Raw genomic sequence first — 20,756 nt, 5'->3', positions numbered from 1 at the left:
CAATAATATTCACAGAAGTTGTGCATGCATGCAGTGTTGCAAAGCAAGAGACAAATATAACTGGCATTTTGGGGAAGTTCATCTTTGTTTTCATTTGCAAACAGGCTTTTCATGTAAGGCTGCACAACTAATTGTAATATGGACAAGAGAAACATCCAAATTACATAGGCTGTAATTTTTATAATAAAATATGAGAAAATTTGTGACTAAACAGCATTATAATGACAAACTGTAGATGTGCACAGATGCTCCAGCCTACAAATCATATAGATCCCAACAAACAAACACATTATCCTGATTTTAATTTTATAATTGCGGTGCAAAAATGATCATTTCCACTAACTGTGAATCAGATTGGATAAATGGCAGAATGGCACAACTAGTTTAAAACTTAACTTAACAAGTCGACTAAGTCACCAGTTTGTGAGTCTCTGGTTTTACTTATTAGACTCACAGTTTAGTGCTTTTGATGATCACCTGTGATGTGAAAACAACAGATATTAAAGTTAGTCGTACTGCAGAGTGTCTGTCCTACGTGCCCGTGAAACTCTGCCAGCTGAAGTGGTGGTCACACTTGATCACGCAGCGAGTGTCTGCTTCAGAAGCTGTTTGGCCGAGTTTGTTGAGCATCTGAGAGCATCAAGCAAGCAGAAATAGGAGTGACGAAACAGGACATGAGTCACACTGCTCTCTCTTTCAACCACAGTCAGGTCAAGACTGTTTTCATTAATATTTATAGCCTGCCATGTTGTTGTCTTGTGGTGTTACGTGATGCAGCTGAAAAGAAAAGGCAGATGATTCGACCAGCAACACGAGGTTTGAATCTGAGGCAGGTTATAAAAGTCCCTGACTTTTGATGGAAAAAACAATCTAGGAAGTAAATAATAACAATGATCAAATAACAGTGTGACCCGGAATTATCACCTGAAACTGAAGCTCAGCTTTACCGAGCTGTAAAGCAAGTTTTAAGCTCATTGTTAAGGTCCCAACTTTACTGTCTTGGTTCACCACAGCAAGCAGTTGACTTCCGTGAAAAACCTCTAAACACCTACGGCATACTTTCAGCTCAACAGCAAACAGCAGACAGACACAGACACTAGCTGCTGAACATAGTGAAGCATTTAGCAGCTGATGTGTCTCTGGTAGAGACCAAAAACAGAGCTAAAAGAGAGCGATTACTGCACCTACATTTGCCTGGTGATCAGAAACAAGACTCCAAATTACTCGTAATGCCACTCCGTTACTGTTGGACGTGTAAATGAGCAACTGTTCGTTAACAAATTCACCATTTCAACATAAAAGGTGATGATATATCAGTGATGTGTTTGTTGTTTTGCCTTGAAGCAGCAGAGAAAAATCAGTTACTGCAGGTTTAAGTTGATTCTGACTTACAGGAGATTTTTAAGAGATGTTAACACAGCATCATAACAACGTGACAGGGTTCATCTTAATCACTGAGGCACAATAAAGCCCGCAGAGCTGCACCCACAACCTGCTACTGTACATTACCACCACAGTTTATGGCGGCAGCAGCATCAGTCAACTGTGCTCTTATGGTCTATTAGATTAAATGAAACTTTAATGATCCCCATGGGGGAAATGGGTCACTGCACCAGCAGAGAACAGGATATATAGATCAGAACAGACCAAACAGACTGCACAAAGAATAATACAACAAATGGTTAAGACAAATGGATGGATTAGTAGGTAAAATGAGATGTATCTTAGTTATTAATGCAATAACATATGATTTATTTTACTATATGCAACAGAGATTGAAAGTTATGGTTGTAATTGTTTTTTATCTTTTTTTCTTGAGGTAGAATCGGTGGGATTTGTCCGAGCTGTTTGTAAACGCACCAGCAAGATAGTTGATTGTTGAGTCTCAAATCCCAGGATGTCAAATACAGACGCTTTGGGTTGGTAAAGCATCTCAAGCATGGCAAAATAATGAGGAAAAACAGGCACAGGGCAGGCTGACTAACTGACTGATTGACTATTAAATGAATTGTCAACTATTCTGATAATCGATTAATCATTTTGAGCCAAATGTCTAAATTCTCAGCCTTTTAAATATAATATTTTCTGGTTTCAAATGTTCTATATGACAATAAACTGAGTATTTTTGGGTTGTGGACATTACCTTGACCTTTGGAAAACTGTAATCAAAATTTTTCACCATTTTCTAAGATTTTATGGACCAAACAACTGATCAAGAAAATAATCGACCAATTAAGCAATGGTAGTTGCAGCCCTTGTCTCTGCAGATACCACCACACACTTCTAGTGGGTCAGACTGAAAGGGATTACGTTCCTGAGTCTAGACATTGTTTTTTGTTTTTTTGGGGGGGGGACATTGCATAATATGCCTTTAAAGTTACATCTCATTTTACCACAGGGTACATTAGCTACAGAAGCATTCCTTGCATCATCCAGGGGAAGAGGAAGAGGGATTTGTGGGTTGTCTGACAGAAGAAAGGCTAGGGTTGATTAATGTAAAGAAAAGTACTATGCTGGGTTTAGTAAATGAAAGCGTAGAGGCATGAAAAGCAAGAGGATGATGGTAAATAACCGACTTTCTGCAGGAATAAGAAGGGAATCAAACACAGCAGTGACAGAGAAGCAGGTGTGTGTGTCACCAGGCTCAGTCTGGGAACAGAAGCTCTAAACTGGGAACATGTTCAAACTTCCACCAGCCACTCCCGGCCTTTTCATTCGCCCACTCCCACGCCGAGGAGCGGGCTGCGCTGAATGGCACATCTGCACCATTCATCCCATCATTCATTTACCCACAACAGCCTCCTGCTCTGCTTTCAATGACGAGACCGAACGTGACTGTACTTCATTTGCTTACCGAGGGAGGGGAGAGGAGGGGAGGAGGGGAGGAGGGGAGGAGGGGAGGTGGGGAGGTGGGCTCGTCTGTATTTCAACACTGACCTGTTGAAACCTGATGGATGAGGCTTTATGTTCGGGTGCTTCACGTGTAAAGTTATGTTTTGTGAGAGAGAACAAAGACAGTGATTAGGACTGATATTGTGCGGAGCTGTCCTCGGTGATCCAGATCCACAAAGATGCTCACAAAGACAAAAACAAACCAGTGCGGGCTCCACACAGACGACTGACGATGACTTCATGCCGATCTGATAACATAAGTGTTACTCAACTTGCACGGCAGCTGAACCGAATCCCACTTAACTGAGTGTGCACGGTCTGAAAACACAGTCAACAACCTCATTACTGCTCTTCCTTTACATACAGCCCTCTATGTGAGCAGCTTCACTGGAACTACTTTCTACTGAAGAAATAGTCCTGAAAACAACTTTAAAACATTTTCGTCAGCATTTCATTTATTTGAAATATTTAGAGTTACAAGCAAAGATCTTGCTGTTGACCTTTTAGTTTTAGACTGAAATATCTCAACAGTTATCAGATGGATTGCTGTAAAATAAAGGAACAAGGTTTTTCTCTGTATAATGATAAAACTACCCTGAGGTGCGTCTGTGTATCTCTCGATTTCATCGCCTCAGGACGCTGTGCAGAATCTGTCGGCGTGATAAACATGATAAAGCCTCCTGCTATAGAACAGATGATCACTACAGCCTTTATTGGCTTTGAGTCAATCTGAATGAAGTAAAGTCCATTAATAAGGATTTTCTTTCTTGTGGCTGCGAGACAGTTACTGGCTGTGAACTAAAGATTTTTTGTTGTAGTTGTAGGTTGAGAAAATGTGACTGCAGCCCCTTTAAAATTAGACTTTTGCTTGAAGCTTGAACGGTCATCATTACATGCAAATCATCAAAACTGGAGTTACAAGTTCTTCATTCAAAACAGTGATATGCTTCTATGCAGCTGTGGCTTTGTTTGTGTTACAAAAAATCAAATTTGGCTCAATATCAACCCTCTTAAACTGGGGTAGGCAGTTTATTCTTGGTGTCACTGGGCAAAAGTTCCATAATAACCTTTATACATAAGGTGAGTCAAGTGCTAAGAGAGAAAACTAGACTTCTGCTCATCCTCTTGCCTCTGTTTTTAGGGTTAAAAAAAATCTAGCCCATGATGAGAGACTTTGACCAATCACAGATTCAGTATATTTATTGATCAATCACATTTTATGTTCAATTTCCAGTGATTAATGAGAGCACTTACTGATAATCTTTAAGACGAGACACTGAAAACAAAACTGAGAAACCTAAATAATTTGTGCACAGCTTCCTTGCCTTGCTTTGTAATTGTGTGCTGAAAATACTATTTACAGTATGGAAACGGCTTTAAACTCCCACGTGCGATGCACACCAGTTTGAAAAATGTTATTTTATTTCATTTCTGAAATCTCTCTGTGCAACACCATATGCTTCTGTCATGCACCGAGGCTACCAATTAGTCTGAGGCAAACCATCCCCAGAAACGCGCAAACAAAAGCTGAATTTGTTTGCTTTAGAAACTTAAAATAACTCTTCAAAGGCTGGATCACAACCGCAGAATACAGAGAGAAAAAGGTAATGAGTAACATGCCGGGTTTTTGTGTGCAAAGAGGCCAAAAGAGGAAGACAGAAAACAGGACAGATGTAAATTTGCATCCTGGAAACTTTCTAGGAATGAAACTGGAAATCTAGACAATCTTTGTAAACACTTTGAAGATGAAAAATACAGACACTGATAACACAAATTCTTTTCAGATAGATGATGCTTAATTAGATTCAGTCTGATTGATGACAGTCTTTTTAGCGGGTTCAAATAGACGAGATCACTAAAGCAGATCAAGTTTGCTCAATTGCTCCCATCGTCCCAGATGGCCTCGTGTCCGACTACGACTCCTAATGTCTGTAATCTCATCTGTGTCTGATTGCTGTGACACCACGTAAGCAGCCTCAGATTGAATCAGGCCCATTTGGACAATCAATTTCCTGTCGCGTGCCTTTCGCTAAATCTGCTGGGTGGAGTCGGCAAGAAAGAAAAAGTGACATGAAGAGGGGATGGAAATGTGGCAGAGCGGACGGATAAGAGCACATCACTTGCAGCTTTGAGGTTTTGTTATTATTTATAAATGATATCACATTTATTCAGGGTCACTGCACAAAAGAAAAGGACATATTTTACTGTATCGAAGATAAATCTAGCTTGTATCCTACATTAAAATCAAGATAATTTGGTTTGATGGACTGAAGCATTTTAAGTAGGGATGCCCTCTGAAAGTTGAAGATTCAAATCATCAGTTGGAGGAACTTCAGTCAACTGAGATTCTTCAAATCGAGCAGTTGTGGGGTTCTTTCTTTCTTTGTTTTTTGTCAGGCTGTATGGAATACAATAGCAGCATGAAACAGATAAAAGTTTAGACAAATGCACAGGGATATCATTATGAAGAGGAATCATAAGTCTTTTTTATGTTCAAAGTAGTTGGCACACAAATGAGGAGCAGAACTGGAGAAAAAAAGATTAAAGATTAAAGTGCTGATCATATGAAAACTGAAACTACAGACAGGCTACAAAACATATGAAGACTTGGATATGATATTTACACATTGTCCATTTAAGATTAAATAGATTTTGCTATTACAGTCAGATAAGCCAAAAGTTTTATTTAAATTATCTAAAATTGATAATAAGTAAAATATGTTCCACGTTCAGCTGCTTGCTTCATGTTCACAGTTAAGGTACTATATTAATGATTAATTCAGTCATGTTCACTGACTTTATTCCTCTCTGATGTATCTTGTGTTACCCCAGAAGTTATTTCAACAGGCAACCAGCAGGAAACGCACTGTTACCTTGAATGAAATTGCACATTTCTCTGGGTTTGAACACAGTTGGAAACGTTTGGTATAATGTAAGAACACAACTGAGCAAAAATTTCTAGAACAGGTCTCTTTTTAGAGATTTTATTGCATAAAATTACATGTTTATTTCCTGCAGGGTGTCATTGTTTTGACACTGTACTGTATCTTTTACTTGCATTAAATACAACCATGATTTTAAGCCTGAACACGACTCTAAAATAATGATTTTTACAAAAAAAAATCAGCTCTAATGTCTCACAGAAATGCTCGTGACAATCAGTCAACATTTCAACAAGAGAATTTACCTGTGATGATGTGTTTGTTCTATTCCTTTTCCTTTCTCAAAAATGTCAGTGAATCTCACTGAACACTTCATCTCAGGTAAATGTGGGAATACTGTGCTTGATGACTGGGCTCAGAGGAAGCTTCTTATACATGAGAGAACCATTAAAACATTGTTTAAAGAAACAGTGAGCATATCACACATAAAATAAGTCACAGATTAAGAAGTTAAGAAGTAGAAAATAATCTCCCGGGCTGCACAAAGGAGCAGTGAGAGCGGAAAACTTGGCCGCTGATATGACGTTGAACCTTGTCCAGGTCAACTATACAACCAGAGCGTTTGAGTACACTGTGTACAGCTGTCTGCAGGGATAAATGCACACTGTTCCGAGCTTCCTGAGAGAGGAAAGCGAGAACGCTCCAGAGGAAGACTGAATGAGAAGGAGATGGGGATAATCCAGCGAACAGATGTTTGGGAGCGCATCGAAGAACGCTCGCTGCCCAGAGGACACGGATTATAGGGATGGAAGTGCTAACAGGAACATAGAGGGCCTGAGGTGGGCTGCGTGATTAGCCAACACACACCCACGATGGCTAGCCGGCGCACGGCTCTCTGAAGTAAAGGCAGCGGCTATCGTTGAGCCATATGTAATGAAAGCGAGACTCATTCTGCTGCTGGAGAAAAGCTGGGGTTTAAAATAGTCTGCAGCACTGTAAAAAATCATGCAGGAATTTATTGGCATCAGCTAATTTTTAAGAGTTTTATTTGCTCAAACTTAAGTTAACTAAATTTCTGGTTATTTATTTTTAGAACTCAGCAGTGGTCTTTTGTTTTCAGGATAACGGGCTCAATTTTACATTGACAGACAACTGACAGCTGATCAGCTTAGAGTGGAGGACTCATCTTCACTTTTTATTGTCAGTTTATGATTTTACATGCATCTTGTGCTCCTGCAGTGTTCCTGCAGTCTGCCCAAGCTGAGAGACTGAGGAGGAGGGGGCAGGGGGAAAGAACTCGCTTCAACCACCGTTCATCATATATCAAATAGCACCTCAACCTATTTAAAGTCAAAGAATCATGGATTTGGAGAATCATGACACCCGTACAGTTTTAACTAAATCAAGCAGGAGCAGCTTCTTCCATCCAGCAGCCATGTTAAAACGTAGCTTCTGAAAAAGATGAATGAGAGCTGATGTGACCGTTCACCGAGGGACAGACCCACTGTGTAAAGTGCTGCGCAATAAAACCAGCCTGTCCTCTGCAGAGACCTGTCCTGATAGCAGAGAGCTTTTGGATGTCTCATGGTGATTTAAAGAGCAAGGACACGCTCAGTCGTGGGTGAATGTCTCCTGTTCCCCCGCTGCTGGGCGAGCTGACTGCTAACACGTTCTGACAGGAACCACAGAGGTTAGCACCACACACACACACACTAATACACACATGCAGAGCAGTGTTGCCCTCATTCACGTTATAAAAGCAGCTCCTGTACAATACACACATGCCTCGAGCGAAGGTGCTGTAATGCATGCTTCTTTTTGCCAAACTGCGAGCACTGTCACAAGCAGAACGGTTCTCATTTGGTTTGTCGGGTTCAGTGGGTTCACACACAGCCGCTGTTGTGCTACTGTACAGTGAGTGTGTCTATATGCATGGGCTCCATGGGATTTAAAGCTTTAAAGTGAGTAGCTGTGTCCAATCCCAGGGTCTGTGGTGCTGGATAAGGGTACTGGGCAGCTTCTACACGCTTAACGACACACAGGCCTTTGAACGTACACTTTTTAAAAACCAGAGGGTCGAGGCACTACCTGGAGCCATCTATCAGCCACGGGAGACAGGTCTCGTCCCTGAGGGCCTGGTTAAGAGCAGGGGGGGGACATCTGGATGGGAACCATCTGGTGAAGGGGGGGGGGGGTCTTCTGGGCTACTAATGCAGCAGGCAGGCAGGTCTGCTGGCCACACCACCAGAACAAAGGCAAACCGTAATCTGGCCCTCGCGGCCCCGCAGGAGCCCTCGGTCTGTCTGCCCCCAGATGCGGCACCACACAGCTGGGGTCAGTCTCAAAGCCTCAGTCGGCCTTCAGGAGGATTTGATGCACGGATGTTTGATTCTCTGACATTTTCTCAACCTACTTAAAGGGATAGTTCAGATAGTTGTATGAGGTATGTATCCATAGTCAGTGTATTACTAGAATCTGAACTCTTTTTTTCAAACACCAAAGTCATGCAATAAGCAACAACAAACCAGCAGCTGTAGACCAGCAACTCCCACGTTCTGTGAGGTAACAATGAATGATTTCACTTTGGAGGAACCAATATTTGGTGTATAATCCAGCATTTCCCTTCATAAAAAGTTGTCAGGTGGCAAGATAAAACAGTAGGGCTGAAAAATTAATTAAAAATTGCAATATAGCCAACTGATGAAATATTTGTTAGAGGCAAAATATATGTCAAAATATTATTTAAAGTTAAATATTGTCATGCTGCAGAGATGTCCTGGCCTACACATGATATTCTACAGACTAAAATGTATCATTCCCCCTAATCATATCACAATCACAATATTAGTCCAAAATTCCAAACTGTCCCTTTAATTCTTTTCAGCGTCATTTGACATTCAAGAGTTTTGCAGCATTTGCTGGACATCAGCCAGCAAAACACTCCAGTTGCCAGCTGAGGTCAAACAGAGTCGTACTGGTTGGAGTCTTGTGCAGCCAACATGTCCATCAACATCTGTCTGACCTTCCAAACTGTCCTTGAATTAGACGAGACCCTAAATCGCTCACTGAATGTGCACAACAAAAACTTTGTTTTATTAATCCAGATTTAAGAGTAGAAGTCTGTCCAGCTTACAACATAAACAAGAATGCACTGTTTTCTTCCTGAATTGTTCCATCTTCCCTTGACAAATTAATCTTTATTTACTGTTGATGATATAAAATGATGTCAGGGATCTTTATGTTCACCACCACATACTGTAAAGCCTGATAACATCTGAGCTGTCTGAGCTGCACAGGACTTCTGAAGAACTTAAACATCATGATCATCATCAGGTACTGGATCACTAGTTAATAAAAGAGATGAATCAGGCATTGGGAGACTAACCTCCAACCTTGTCTCATGCAGGTTAAAGTTTAACGGTCAGAAACTAAACACATTGCAACACCTGTAAAATCTCCCACTTAATGCACAACTAAGGTGTTCAAAGCCAGGTGTTTTTAAGGCCAATGGCATTTCTAAAATAACTGGCCACTACAGCTGCACTGATTGCAATTTTCTTGGCTTGAATTCTGATTTTTAATATGGAATATGGCTATGATGCGCTTGACCGGCCTGTCACTGCTGATCTGGCCGAGAAGCGGCTGATTCCAATGATTGGTTGGTCGATCGATGCGTCTTTGGGTTTTAGCACATGTTACTCAAACTTGAGTAAACAGCACATTTGTTTGGGACTATTTTCAGCGGTGGATTAATACACATTTGGAGTATTTTCAAACAGTAGGATGGAGTATGTGGTATTAGAGATATATGTATATCACCAGACTTATTTTTAAATTACTACAATATGGATAAAGTTCAAGTTCACGTTTCCTGTAAATCTGATCTAGAATACAAGTCAAATTTCACCTTGTGTTCATATTTAGTTGTGTGAAACTCAATAGGATGCAGTGTTGAGGCTGGGGACAAAAAAAGAGGGCATCAGAGATGGATGGACTGCAGGACAACGATCAGAGTACCAGACACAAACCGCAGGAGCCAAGACCTTCCCATCAGCCCGCCAGCTGTCTTCCCGTCAGCGCTGTCCTGCTGTACAGTCATATCTCTACTGTCGCCTGGCTCTGAACGCAGCTCAGATTACACACGACTGCAGTTACTGCCCATCTGCGGTGCATTATTAGAGGCTTTTTCATGACAAGAAATGATTCCAGTCGTTAGATGATACCGCTGGCGTGATGTAATGCTGACCGTCATTATTTTTTCTTTATTTGCCATGTGGCTGCACCGCTGTATTTCTGGAGGAGAGTCACACTGTGGGTCCGGCGGCTACAAAGGCCGCACTGTAGCCAAAAGGTCACATGACTGATCCCTGCAGCGGCCCGACGTGTCCATCAAGAGCTGAGGGTCGACAGTCGAGACAATAAAGCTCTATGTGCTCAGTGACAGTGAGTCAGCTCACTGCTTTAATGGAGAAGGACACACACATGCACACACACACACTTGCACACATGCACACACATGCACACACACCACAGTGTCCTTGAAGGAAGCGCAAAGTCGCTGTCTGGTCAGTTGAGTGCAGGTAAATCTGTCTGTGTGAGGACGCGTAGGCGTGTGTGCACTGGTGATGAAACAACAACTGGTCTCACGATAAATTACAGAAAGTTCACAGATGATTAGTATTATCGTTTCAGTTTTCAATGATCATAAAACTGCATTTGATTATCACACTCTAAAAAACTCACAGCATCAACCACAGCTTGCAACAGCCTCACAGATGTGGGTGCAGCAGCAACATGGTTTGTTTTATGTCACTGACATCACAAAGGACATAATGTTATCTCAAATCGCTGCAGGGTTTTCAATATATAACTTGGTGAAATGATTTCGGTGTTCGTGTCAGTACGTTTTTATTATCCTACTTTAAAGGTCTGTTGGAAAAGATTCACAGGCATTTTTAGGTAAAATATGGCAGGAATACAATAGAATATTCCATTCATGTATAATATTCTAAAAATAAGAATAGCTGTGTTTTTTTAACTTTAAAATGAGCTGTTCATATCTACATAGGGTGTGAATCATCTTCCATAGAGGCTGTCATGCTGTGCCGTTATGTTTGAACAGTTGCTCAGAACAGACACTGAATGCTACGCACTGGTCCTTTAAGTCAATACAAAATAAAACAAAATTATCACCCAGGCTGAAATGCATATTTTAGCATTTTAGTTTTTTTTTCTTTTCTTCAATTCTTTTTTCACCGCACTGTTTTCCAATGGAGGAAAAATCCTGGAAGTTTTGAAACAGGCGGCGTGTACTGACGAAAACAGTTGCTTAATTTATTCAGAAATTAAGTCATGATGGAACTGAAAGCAGCTGGTGCAGCACACACAGCAGTAAGAAAGCTCCTCATACAAACCTATGTATGTACAGAAAATAAAACGACTATAAATAAGCTGACACACGATTAGAGAAAGACTTTGGACTGAGAGCTTGAAACTGAAAGAACAGCAAACATTCAGAGTTTATTTCTGGATATAAAATCTATTAGTTGAAAAAAACACACAAAATAGGACTAAAAATCAGATGATGAGGCTGTGAAATAAACTCAAAGTAAGTGAACTCCTTACCCTGGTACAGTATGTGTGCTGATGTCAGTGTGTTTGGAGCTGCCTGATTGTCAGTTTTCTGCTCTGAGTTTGTTTTATGAGCGATGTCGTGCATATGAGCGTATTGGCTCGTGCTTCTTGGCGTGTAGGAGGGAGAGTCTTCCTCGCTGGCTCAACGAACGACTAAAATAGCCTTCGCCTGCGATGCTGTTGACCTTGCACTTCACCGTAACACGATGTGAAGTGCCGGGCTGATGGCCACTCTGCTCAGCTGGATCCAACACAGACGGACGAGCGGCGGCGGAGAGGTCGACAGATGCAGACGTGAAGAAGTGGCAGAAGAAGGCTCAAGCTTTTCCATTTTGTTCTTACCACCACACTCACTAAACACTGATTTTCTTTCACTCTTTTGAGTTCAAACTGGGGGAAAAAAAAAAATTTGGGATTCCTGCGGCGCTGTTTAAGATCAGCTTATCACTGTTAAAATTTTGTCAATCAAACGTGAAAGGCACAAGACTTAAAATAATTGATTAAAAACATTTCAAAAGAACAAGGCTTTAAAAGTAATATTTCACTCCCCTGCAGGTTTCCCTCCCTCCCTCCATTCACGCAGTTGGCAGTAAGCCTTTTAAGTGAATCCAAAAAGAATGACTTATCTGAGTCTACAGGCACTTGCACAAATGTTTTCAAATCGAGGTCCAACCGCAGCGTCTCCTGCCAGCGAGACATAGTTCATCCTGAGAAATGTTTTCTTTTTTTTTTTTTTATATTGCAGACCTTCCTTCTTGACGCTGGTACACAACCGATGTCAAAGTCTGGACGTCTGCTGCCGCAGAGTCCTTCACTCGTTGACACCGACGCTGTTTTAGCTTTAACAGTTGACACAAATTGTCCTTGTTTTCTAGAGATATGTGCCAAAAAACTGTGTTATTGGTTTCTCTGATTCTCTCACATCGCTTTGTGCCTCTCTTGGTTGTTTTTATTGTAAGGCCTTTTTGTAAACTTTGTTTTTTTTTTTTAATTGTAGGGCAAATAAAACTAATATACAAATTTAGATCCCTTTGTACTAGGAATTCTCAGGTGTTGTATCTGGATTTGTTTTACCTCACAGGACAGTTTTATATTTAGGCTGCAACTAACAATTCATTATTAATTAATCATCACATGAATATGTTTATGTATTCAAGAAAGCGAAGCAGCAAACCATCATTTTGGAAGAGGGTAAAGTTTTGCATTTTGCATGAAAAATGAAGTGAAAGGATGAATCGATTATCAATCAACTAATCATAGGGGTAGGTGGTTCTTAGATGCATCATGATGTGGAAGATTTTGCATCAATTCAGAAATGATTTTCTAAATGTTAGTTTATAAAGTGATATGGCAAACGAAAAAGGTGGAGCTCAACTACGAGGGCAAATTATTCCAGTATGCACACGCTGGAGTTGTCTCGTGATCATAGCTTGTAATTCATCCTCACAAAAGGCAACAGTTGCAAGCATGTTTGGATTTAATGTCTAAATAATTACTTTGCAAGACGAACGTGAAGCTGAGCAGAGATCTGCAACAAACGAGACTGGCTGATGAACACGCTGCAGCATTAAACGACCAAACCAACCCTGGTGAAGAACATAACTAATTTCCCAATCAATTAAACAGAAATTTTACCCAGTGTAAAAGTAAGAAAACACTCAGAAAACAGTCCAAATTGAGCTTCTTAATAAATCAGGTTAAATGTTGTCTGAAAATTTCTGCATACATTAACAGTCATTTGATGTCGTTAATCACATTCTTCAATAACCAAAGCGTACTTTTAATGCCATTCAAATGTGTGGCGCTTTGCACCGTGCATTATGATTGCACGTTATCCTATCACAGCATTCCCAGCCTGCAGACCATTTATCTTGGCAGTTATGTCTCATTGTATTTCAGTAGAATAGAGGCGACACTAAATGGTCTGGCACACAGAATACTGGAGCAAGAGTCTTTTCTCTTCTGTTAATCAGGAATCTTTTCTGAAATCAAATCAGACACCAAAGAATCAGAATCAAACTGAATTGTTAGATTCCCAAAGATTCCCACCCCTAACTTAACCGACCAATCATGTCAGCTCTAAAATCTCCACATTGTGAAAGAATCACTGATTACAGTCAAACACTAAATTCAGTGCTTCGGTTACACTGTAATTACACAACAATTACTAAACAATGCTCTTTTACATCGGCATTTTGGGTAGATGGAGGGATCATTATATACAGCATAAAGTGTCATGAAAACAAAGGGGAGCTGAAGCTACTGAACACATCAGGGAACCAACGAATGGCCCAGAATTTTAATTCCTCTTCAAGACTGGCATGCATTTGAAATCCATCTAATAAGTCCTTGCTGACCTCATATTTTGAGCCTGACTTTGCCTCGGGGGAACATTCAGACTCTCACAAAGCCTCAGTGCAGCGGCGGCAGCATCTGACCGAGGCAAATGGTTCTGTAATTGGCATTACAACTTGTGGAAACCAAAGAATTCGGCTGGTTCAACTCAGCAGCCTTGTTTCTTGGCTGGCGGTGAACTTTTTTACCCCAGAGAGCTGCTTCTACACAAAAAAAAAAAAACATGTCAGGCCCGGGGGCATGCTCAGCAGCCCGTTACATCCCCGCATCCAGCTGTTGGTCAGAGGATGGAAACAAGAGCATTGATGTGGACGTCATGTTCAGCTGTCGGAGAGTGTTAGGAAAGCTACAGCACGCAGGAAAACAGCGAATGTTAGATGTTGTTTGTCGTGTGTGGGCAGTTGGGCTGTGAGAGTCACAAGTTCACACAGTGTGATGGAGTCACTCTGTCATCTGTGGTTATGTTTTCTCTTATTATCAGATTATCCCATTTATAAAGGCACATTTTTAAAGATTCATGCCAAAAAAATACAAATTATATTTCCTGATTCTTATTACTGAAAATCTTATTACTTGGACTTCCTTCCAAATTACCTTTCTTTGGTGATTATTCCAGTTATAGACAGACTTAGATGAGAAGATGAATATCCATACGCCAAATATGGAGTTACTGCCAGCAGCCATTTAGCTTACCTTAGCATAAGGACTAGTAAGAGGGGTAAATGGCTAATGTGGCTCTGGGGTGGCCTGTTTGGACAGTTGGTGGAGCGTGCACCCCATGTGGGCTGTGGGTTTTCTTAATCAGCTTTATTTTTTTATTTTATAGTCAGGGATTAAAGCCACTCCCCATTTTCCCTCCAAACCTTGTTCTTCATGATATCCTTCTAAAAAAGCTGCTGTGGATCATACAAATGTGCTGCTTCTCAACCTTTTTAATTAGTCTGTTGTTGAGTTCACTGTTTTGATGAGGGGAAACAGTCAAGGATGTCAGTGTCAATTCTGACAAAAGAAAATAGGCTGGAGTTCAAATCATGTGTGCAAAACTTTGCAAAAGTAGAACGAGGACGAGCATTTTTTCAAACAAGGACTCGCTGACACAAAGAGCTGGGACATCCTCATTAAAAAAAAAACCCTGAAACAATCTGACGTGTGCTCGTTTGCTCAGTTGCTTCTAATTAGGAAGCAGTGTCAGAGCAAATGTATAGCTCATTTAAAAATGTATTTAACTTATCAACATTTGTATTTAAAAGAAATCACTGACTCAGATAACTGTCAAAATGCTGAATATTGGATTCAATAGCCTACTTAGACTTTTTTTATGGATGAACCAACAAGATACATCTTCAAATAGAGCCAGGTTAGATCTTTCTGTCTTTATGCAAAGCTAACCGGCTGCTTTGTATACAGATATGACAGTGATAGTCTTATTCCAAGGAAGTAAGTGTATTTTCCAAAATGTCAAACTGATCCTCTACTCTTAAAAAATGTATCTGAAACTTTAACCATGTTGTGATGCAAACAAGCAAAAATCAATCAATCAATCCTGAACCACAATTCACAGATGGAATTTTCTATCCTTTGCGTGTTCGTCTCTGTGACATTTAAACCGTGCACCTTGTTTCGCACATCTCGGTCAGACAGGTGATTGATGGGGAAGTGATAACACGGGACGCAGTCATGCTCCCACACACAGCACAGAAGCCACTGAACAGTATCTAGTTCCTCAGAGAGTAATGTTCCTCTATCTGTGTTATTATCAAAACAAGCCGCTCGGTCCTCCCCGTGCTGTCGCCTCTGGCATCTGAGCTCTGACAGGTATTCAGTCACCACCGGCGTCAAGTCATCACCTGCAGAGGAGCACAACTGTGCCCACCTGACGGTCAGGTTCAACCACAGTTATGTGGTGAAGCTGCACGGCTAAAATACCTGTCATTTTCCACACTTGATCCCTTGTTTGTTGCTTTGCAAGACATTCTTAGCATATATAAAGTAGCTGTTACTCACTGCATGCCTCCAAAGCGTCTATATAGCAGTAAATTTTAAATAAACTCCATTTTTAAAAGAGACCGGAGACCATTTATGCTTTACGTAAGAGAAGTGTAAACACGAAAGCAGCTGCAGTTCACAGCGAGGAGGTTTAAAAGGTGATTCATGCTTTCCAGATGACAAAACCCATATCCAACTGACCGTACAACTGCCTGGTTTTCACTGTACAGACCTCCACATGGGACGCACATGGTGTCAACATGCACAGCTGCGTGCTGACATGACATCCCCATACGTCCTGACAGGAAGCCGCGTGCTGCAGAACAAAATGGCTGCCAGAAAACAACAAACTATTGGGAGGTACAGAGGTCAATCAGTCACATTTATACGGCTGGAGAGAACATGTTGTCCTTGAATAGACCTTTCCAAAACATGAAATTCCCAATGAAATTCCATAATCCATAATCCTTTATTGATTTATAATCCAAGGCGGATTAGGCGACATTCCATTAGATTTTTTTTACCCCCCCATCAATGCAGAGATTTGATGCTAGAAAACCCAGTTTTCTGGGTCAAATATATATAAGAGTCATATGTGGTAAAGCCGGGGCTAAATATAGGTTTCCCTGCATGTCGAGGCATTCCAGTTTCACAGGGACATTTTCTATAATCCATTTCATGCCTCGTCTCATGAGCTGACATTCCAACGCCGGAGAAATAACCTGCTGACTTCTCTTCAGATTTCATCAGGCTTTTGTCACTTCCTTCCAAACGGGGTGTCTAATTCACAACATATGAATTGCATTCAGCTTGACCTCAGCTTGCTGATACAGTAACTGTAGCTATACTGTGTTAGCTTGGTAAGAAACAAAGGAACACAGGACAATTACAGGAGAATATTTCAGTCCTAAATTAAAGAGTTTACATGCCTATAGCACTAAAACAAGTCTTGGTCTCAAGGTAATTTCTTGATCTTTACTTGAGTTTTATTAGAGTCTGTCTTGGTCGTTCTATGAAACACCTTTCATCCTATAGGTCTACACTTCAGATGCTTAGAGAACCTTAAAAATCTTGACCATCAAGCTACAAGATTTCCTCTGATGAACGTCATTTTAGACACCAAACGGTCGTCTCAGTCACCGAACAGTTGTCTAAAGCCTCCTACAGACTGTGAGATTTCAGCATTTTTAAAAGTTTATTGCAGCCACACTGTGCAACATGTACTGTATATAATAAATTTGATAAGCCCATGCAAAAGTTATATATGTGTGTATGTAAAAAAAATCCAAAGAAGAGTAGAAAAATGTGTTGATGGATGGAAGAAACGCCAACTTGGGGTGCCAATTTTGCAAAAAGAGCTTGAGGTAATGTTAAGTATTTGTAGTATGCTAAGTGTAACAACATGGCATGCATACACATAAGTTTGTGCATTCCAGTTGGTTGGTTAGTAGACTTACGTCATAGCAGCAGTCACATTGTGAGATTGTTATCCTAAATTACTGACACTGTCAGGCATTTGTCCGATGTTATCTTTGGTTGCAAGACCGTAACAACGACCGCCTTTGAACCTCTCTCTGATCAGCCTTTTCCACCAACATGGAACCAGCCCTGTTCCAGTTCAAGCACCCGCTTTTGAACCCTTCTGAGCATTTCCACCAGTTTTGGAACCTTAAAACTTGGCTCCCAGCAGGAAACCAAAGTGGGCGATTACACTGGTTCAGCTCAAAACTGGCGAAAGTGTGGGCTGGTTCACTAGATAGCACCAAGGGTTTCAAGAAACCGGAGTGAAACCAGTTCAAGAATGAGAGCATATTTAGCAGAAAACTTCACCATTCATTATCAGATATCAGATAGCTTCTTACCAGCAAACCAACAGACCAACATGAGCAGAACCTCGTCCTCTGTAACATTTGAACACCACACATGATGTCAAGTGAGTTTCTTACCTCCAGCACTGGCCCTGCTCCCAGGATGATCTGCTCCACCCCGCTGGCGAATCCCTTCTGGCTGAGTGCGGTCAGGTGATGGATAAGGAAGTTGGTGCTCTGGGTCTTCCCAGACCCGCTCTCACCAGAAATGACTATGCACTGGTTCTTCCGTCGCTGCAGCATGGCGTGATACGCCACATCCGCCACAGCGTAGATGTGTGGCTCCAGCTTCCCCAGTGTGTGGTTGTCGTACAATTTGACATATTTTGGATTGTAGATTGGCAGGAACTGGAAAGGGTTAATCACAATAAGAATACTCCCAATGTACGTGTAGATTTTCTCCTGACGGAAACGTGCACGAAGACTCTCCAAAATGGCGCGCTCCGTTAGCTCCGGGAGAGTGCAAAGGTCGGACGGAGGGTCGCTCCCTGCAGGCTGGGGGAGGAAGCCCCGTTCCACCATGCGCCGACGCTCCTCAGTCACCCGCAGCCACATCTGCAGGCTGCCGCCATAGTGAATAGATCCATCCAGGTTCTTTTCCCGCAGGAGGAAGCGGTAGTCGTCGCCACTGCACAGGCCGCTGCGGTTCTCCAGGGCGCTCCGGGGCCACAGCATCATCCGCTGAACAGGGCAGTCGCCGGGGTTCAGGATCCATTCCTCCCCACCGAACTCCTTCACCTCTGCCAACACGTAGCATTTGGTACGCTCCAGGCGCAACCGTTCGATGAGGCACTCGATGGCTTCAGCGGCTGTGGTGTTCTTGCGGGCGCTGACGGGGCAGTAGATGGTGCCCTCAGCCAGGGCGCCTGGGTAGACGCGCAGGGTGAACTCCTGGTCTTCCAGGCGCCGCCGCATGCTGCCACTAGCGGTGGCCATGTTGGCGCTGCTGGCGTAGCTGCAGCCGCCATCTTGTAAGTTCATGGTGGCGCAGCAGGTCCCATCAGCACACCACTCTCTGGGCCCAGAGGACTGACTCAGGACATCCCAACTGGAGGAAGACAGAGACAGACAGAGGAAGTTTAATGAGCAACATGTGCCCAATGAGTGTGCAAAAATGAGTACTGTAGTCCAAATACTGAGTAGGAGCCATAGATGATGTAGTAATTAGTTTGTAATCCTGATTAACATATGATCCCCTTTCATTTGTCTGTCAGTGAAAAGCTAAACCTGTTCGTTACCCTGAAAACAAAACCCCACCACTCTGAAATAACACACTCTGGAAAAAGGGTTAAATGGCTGCAAATCCCCATTAACATTTTGCTCAATTTAACAGTTATAAACATCTACTCCTTCTGCAAGATTACTACTGATTTCTTATGACTCGTGAACAGACACTTATTCATTCTGCCAAAATTTGGCATTAATCTGAACTCTAATTGATGTGAAACAAACACACAAAACAATGGAATGAAAATTTCAAAGAGGGACACCACAATTGCAGCAAGTATTTCCACATAACGTGTTTCCTTAAACTCTGATGACACATCGTGGTCGTTCTATGATTTATTACAGTAAATTTATTACAGATTTCTCCTTTAAACAAGGCTGCAAAGCAACAGAGCAAGAGTTCAAAGGAGAAATTAGTGGCTTCAGACATCGCTTCGTGTCCTCGCCGCCTCGGGCATTTCCAGTACATCGAGTCACAACAGGGTCAGTGGAGTCATGGCGATTTCATCTGTCCCATGACAGAGTTGGCCGACTCAATGGGCTTTCTGTTTCGGATCGTAAAGAGAACTACTATCACAAACGCCACAAAGGAGACGAGTCAAAGAGAGAGACAAGAACTGATAGCTATTCAAAACAATGAGGAACAGTAGCAGCTTCATGAATTTAAAGGCTACTGACCATCTTATCAGAGCCGTATACCCTGTGTGTGGGTGTGTGTGTGTGTGTGTGCGTGCGTGTGTGTGTGCATGTGTGTGCACTCATGTGATAATCCAAGGGCTCTAGCCGTGTGCCAAGATTAACAGCTGCCACCTTCCACACAAAAGTGGCTGTAATGAGAGCACAATGGTGTAATTCACCACTTCCCTGTTGATAGTGAACACAGCACTCCATTCTCTCTTCACACACACACACACACACACACACACACACACACACACACACACACAGTCCAGCTTCACAGACTACAAAGCTTCAAATGTGATGATGGAAAAAAAGATAAACTGTAAATAACTGTTGAATATGGTGATGATGGGACAGAGATGAAGCTGCAGAAACACTCATCAAAGGGATGTATAGCAATGTTATAAATATGCTGTATGATGTTATTTATCTGATTCTAAAAATGTATGTTTATCTCACCGAACTGTATGGTAACTAAAAAAATACTAATTTCCAGTTGCTTTTACTTTACATGACCGTATCAAAATACTGCCTAACCAGAAAAAAAATCAGTGTTAAGTATTTTAAAAAGGTTATTATTCAGTTGAATCAGTCATCTTTGCAGCTTTAAGTGTTCCAAACATTAATTTAATAGAGTTGGGATCATTTTTTTTAGATAAAGTCGATATAATAATCTGCCAATTTAATTATGTCTCTGTCAGTGTTTTCTTTATTCAATTATTATTATTTACTGTATTGAGAGGAATATTGTTAGGAAATAATTACTCTGACCCTCGCATTGCCAGTTGTTTTTAATCTGGGAACTGCAGCTCATTAAATTCTACAACATAGAAACCTAAATGCAGAAAATGAGGGGGAAAAATGGGCTGCGGGTTTTATTTTGCTGGATGTAAGTGGAAATTAGCCCTGGGCAATAAAACAATTGTATAATGTGTTGGCAAAAACACTAAAATGCAAGCACAGTTTTTTTTCTTTTTTTTTTTTTTTTTTTGGTTTCTTTAAGTCTATTAAGTCTTTTACCAAGCGTGTAACAATATCTGGATCGATATATCGATTCAGTGCAATCCGATATGACTGATGCAAAGTGAAAATATTGATCTATATCGTCATCCTCAAGATATGCCTTTATTTTGAAATTCTTATGGCATGTCTGTGTCACAGCTGTCAGTCATAAAATTGCTGAACCATAATTTTAGTTCCTTTTTGTGAGGTGACATAAATGTAACTGATT

At 41.4% G+C, this 20,756-nt stretch overlaps 1 pseudogene across 1 annotated transcript in view; it reads right to left on the bottom strand.

Annotated features, from left to right (window-relative positions):
• Positions 1–531: 531 nt before the first annotated feature.
• The window catches only part of LOC146316972 (unconventional myosin-IXAb pseudogene), a 70,301-nt pseudogene continuing 50,076 nt past the window's right edge, over positions 532–20,756 (bottom strand). Inside the window, exons 2-3 of the transcript XR_014771751.1 lie at positions 17,696–18,665; positions 532–630 (exon numbers count right to left, since the gene is read on the bottom strand). The product of XR_014771751.1 is annotated as an unconventional myosin-IXAb pseudogene (transcript). The remainder of the gene's footprint in view (positions 631–17,695; positions 18,666–20,756) is intronic.

Source organism: Lutjanus erythropterus, chromosome 13, assembly GCF_056507025.1.
Source record: "Lutjanus erythropterus isolate fLutEry1 chromosome 13, fLutEry1.hap2, whole genome shotgun sequence".
In the NCBI taxonomy this organism is placed as follows: domain Eukaryota; kingdom Metazoa; phylum Chordata; class Actinopteri; order Lutjaniformes; family Lutjanidae; genus Lutjanus; species Lutjanus erythropterus.
Note: the sequence above shows the minus strand (reverse complement) of the source record. Positions and strands in the feature narration are given on the sequence as shown.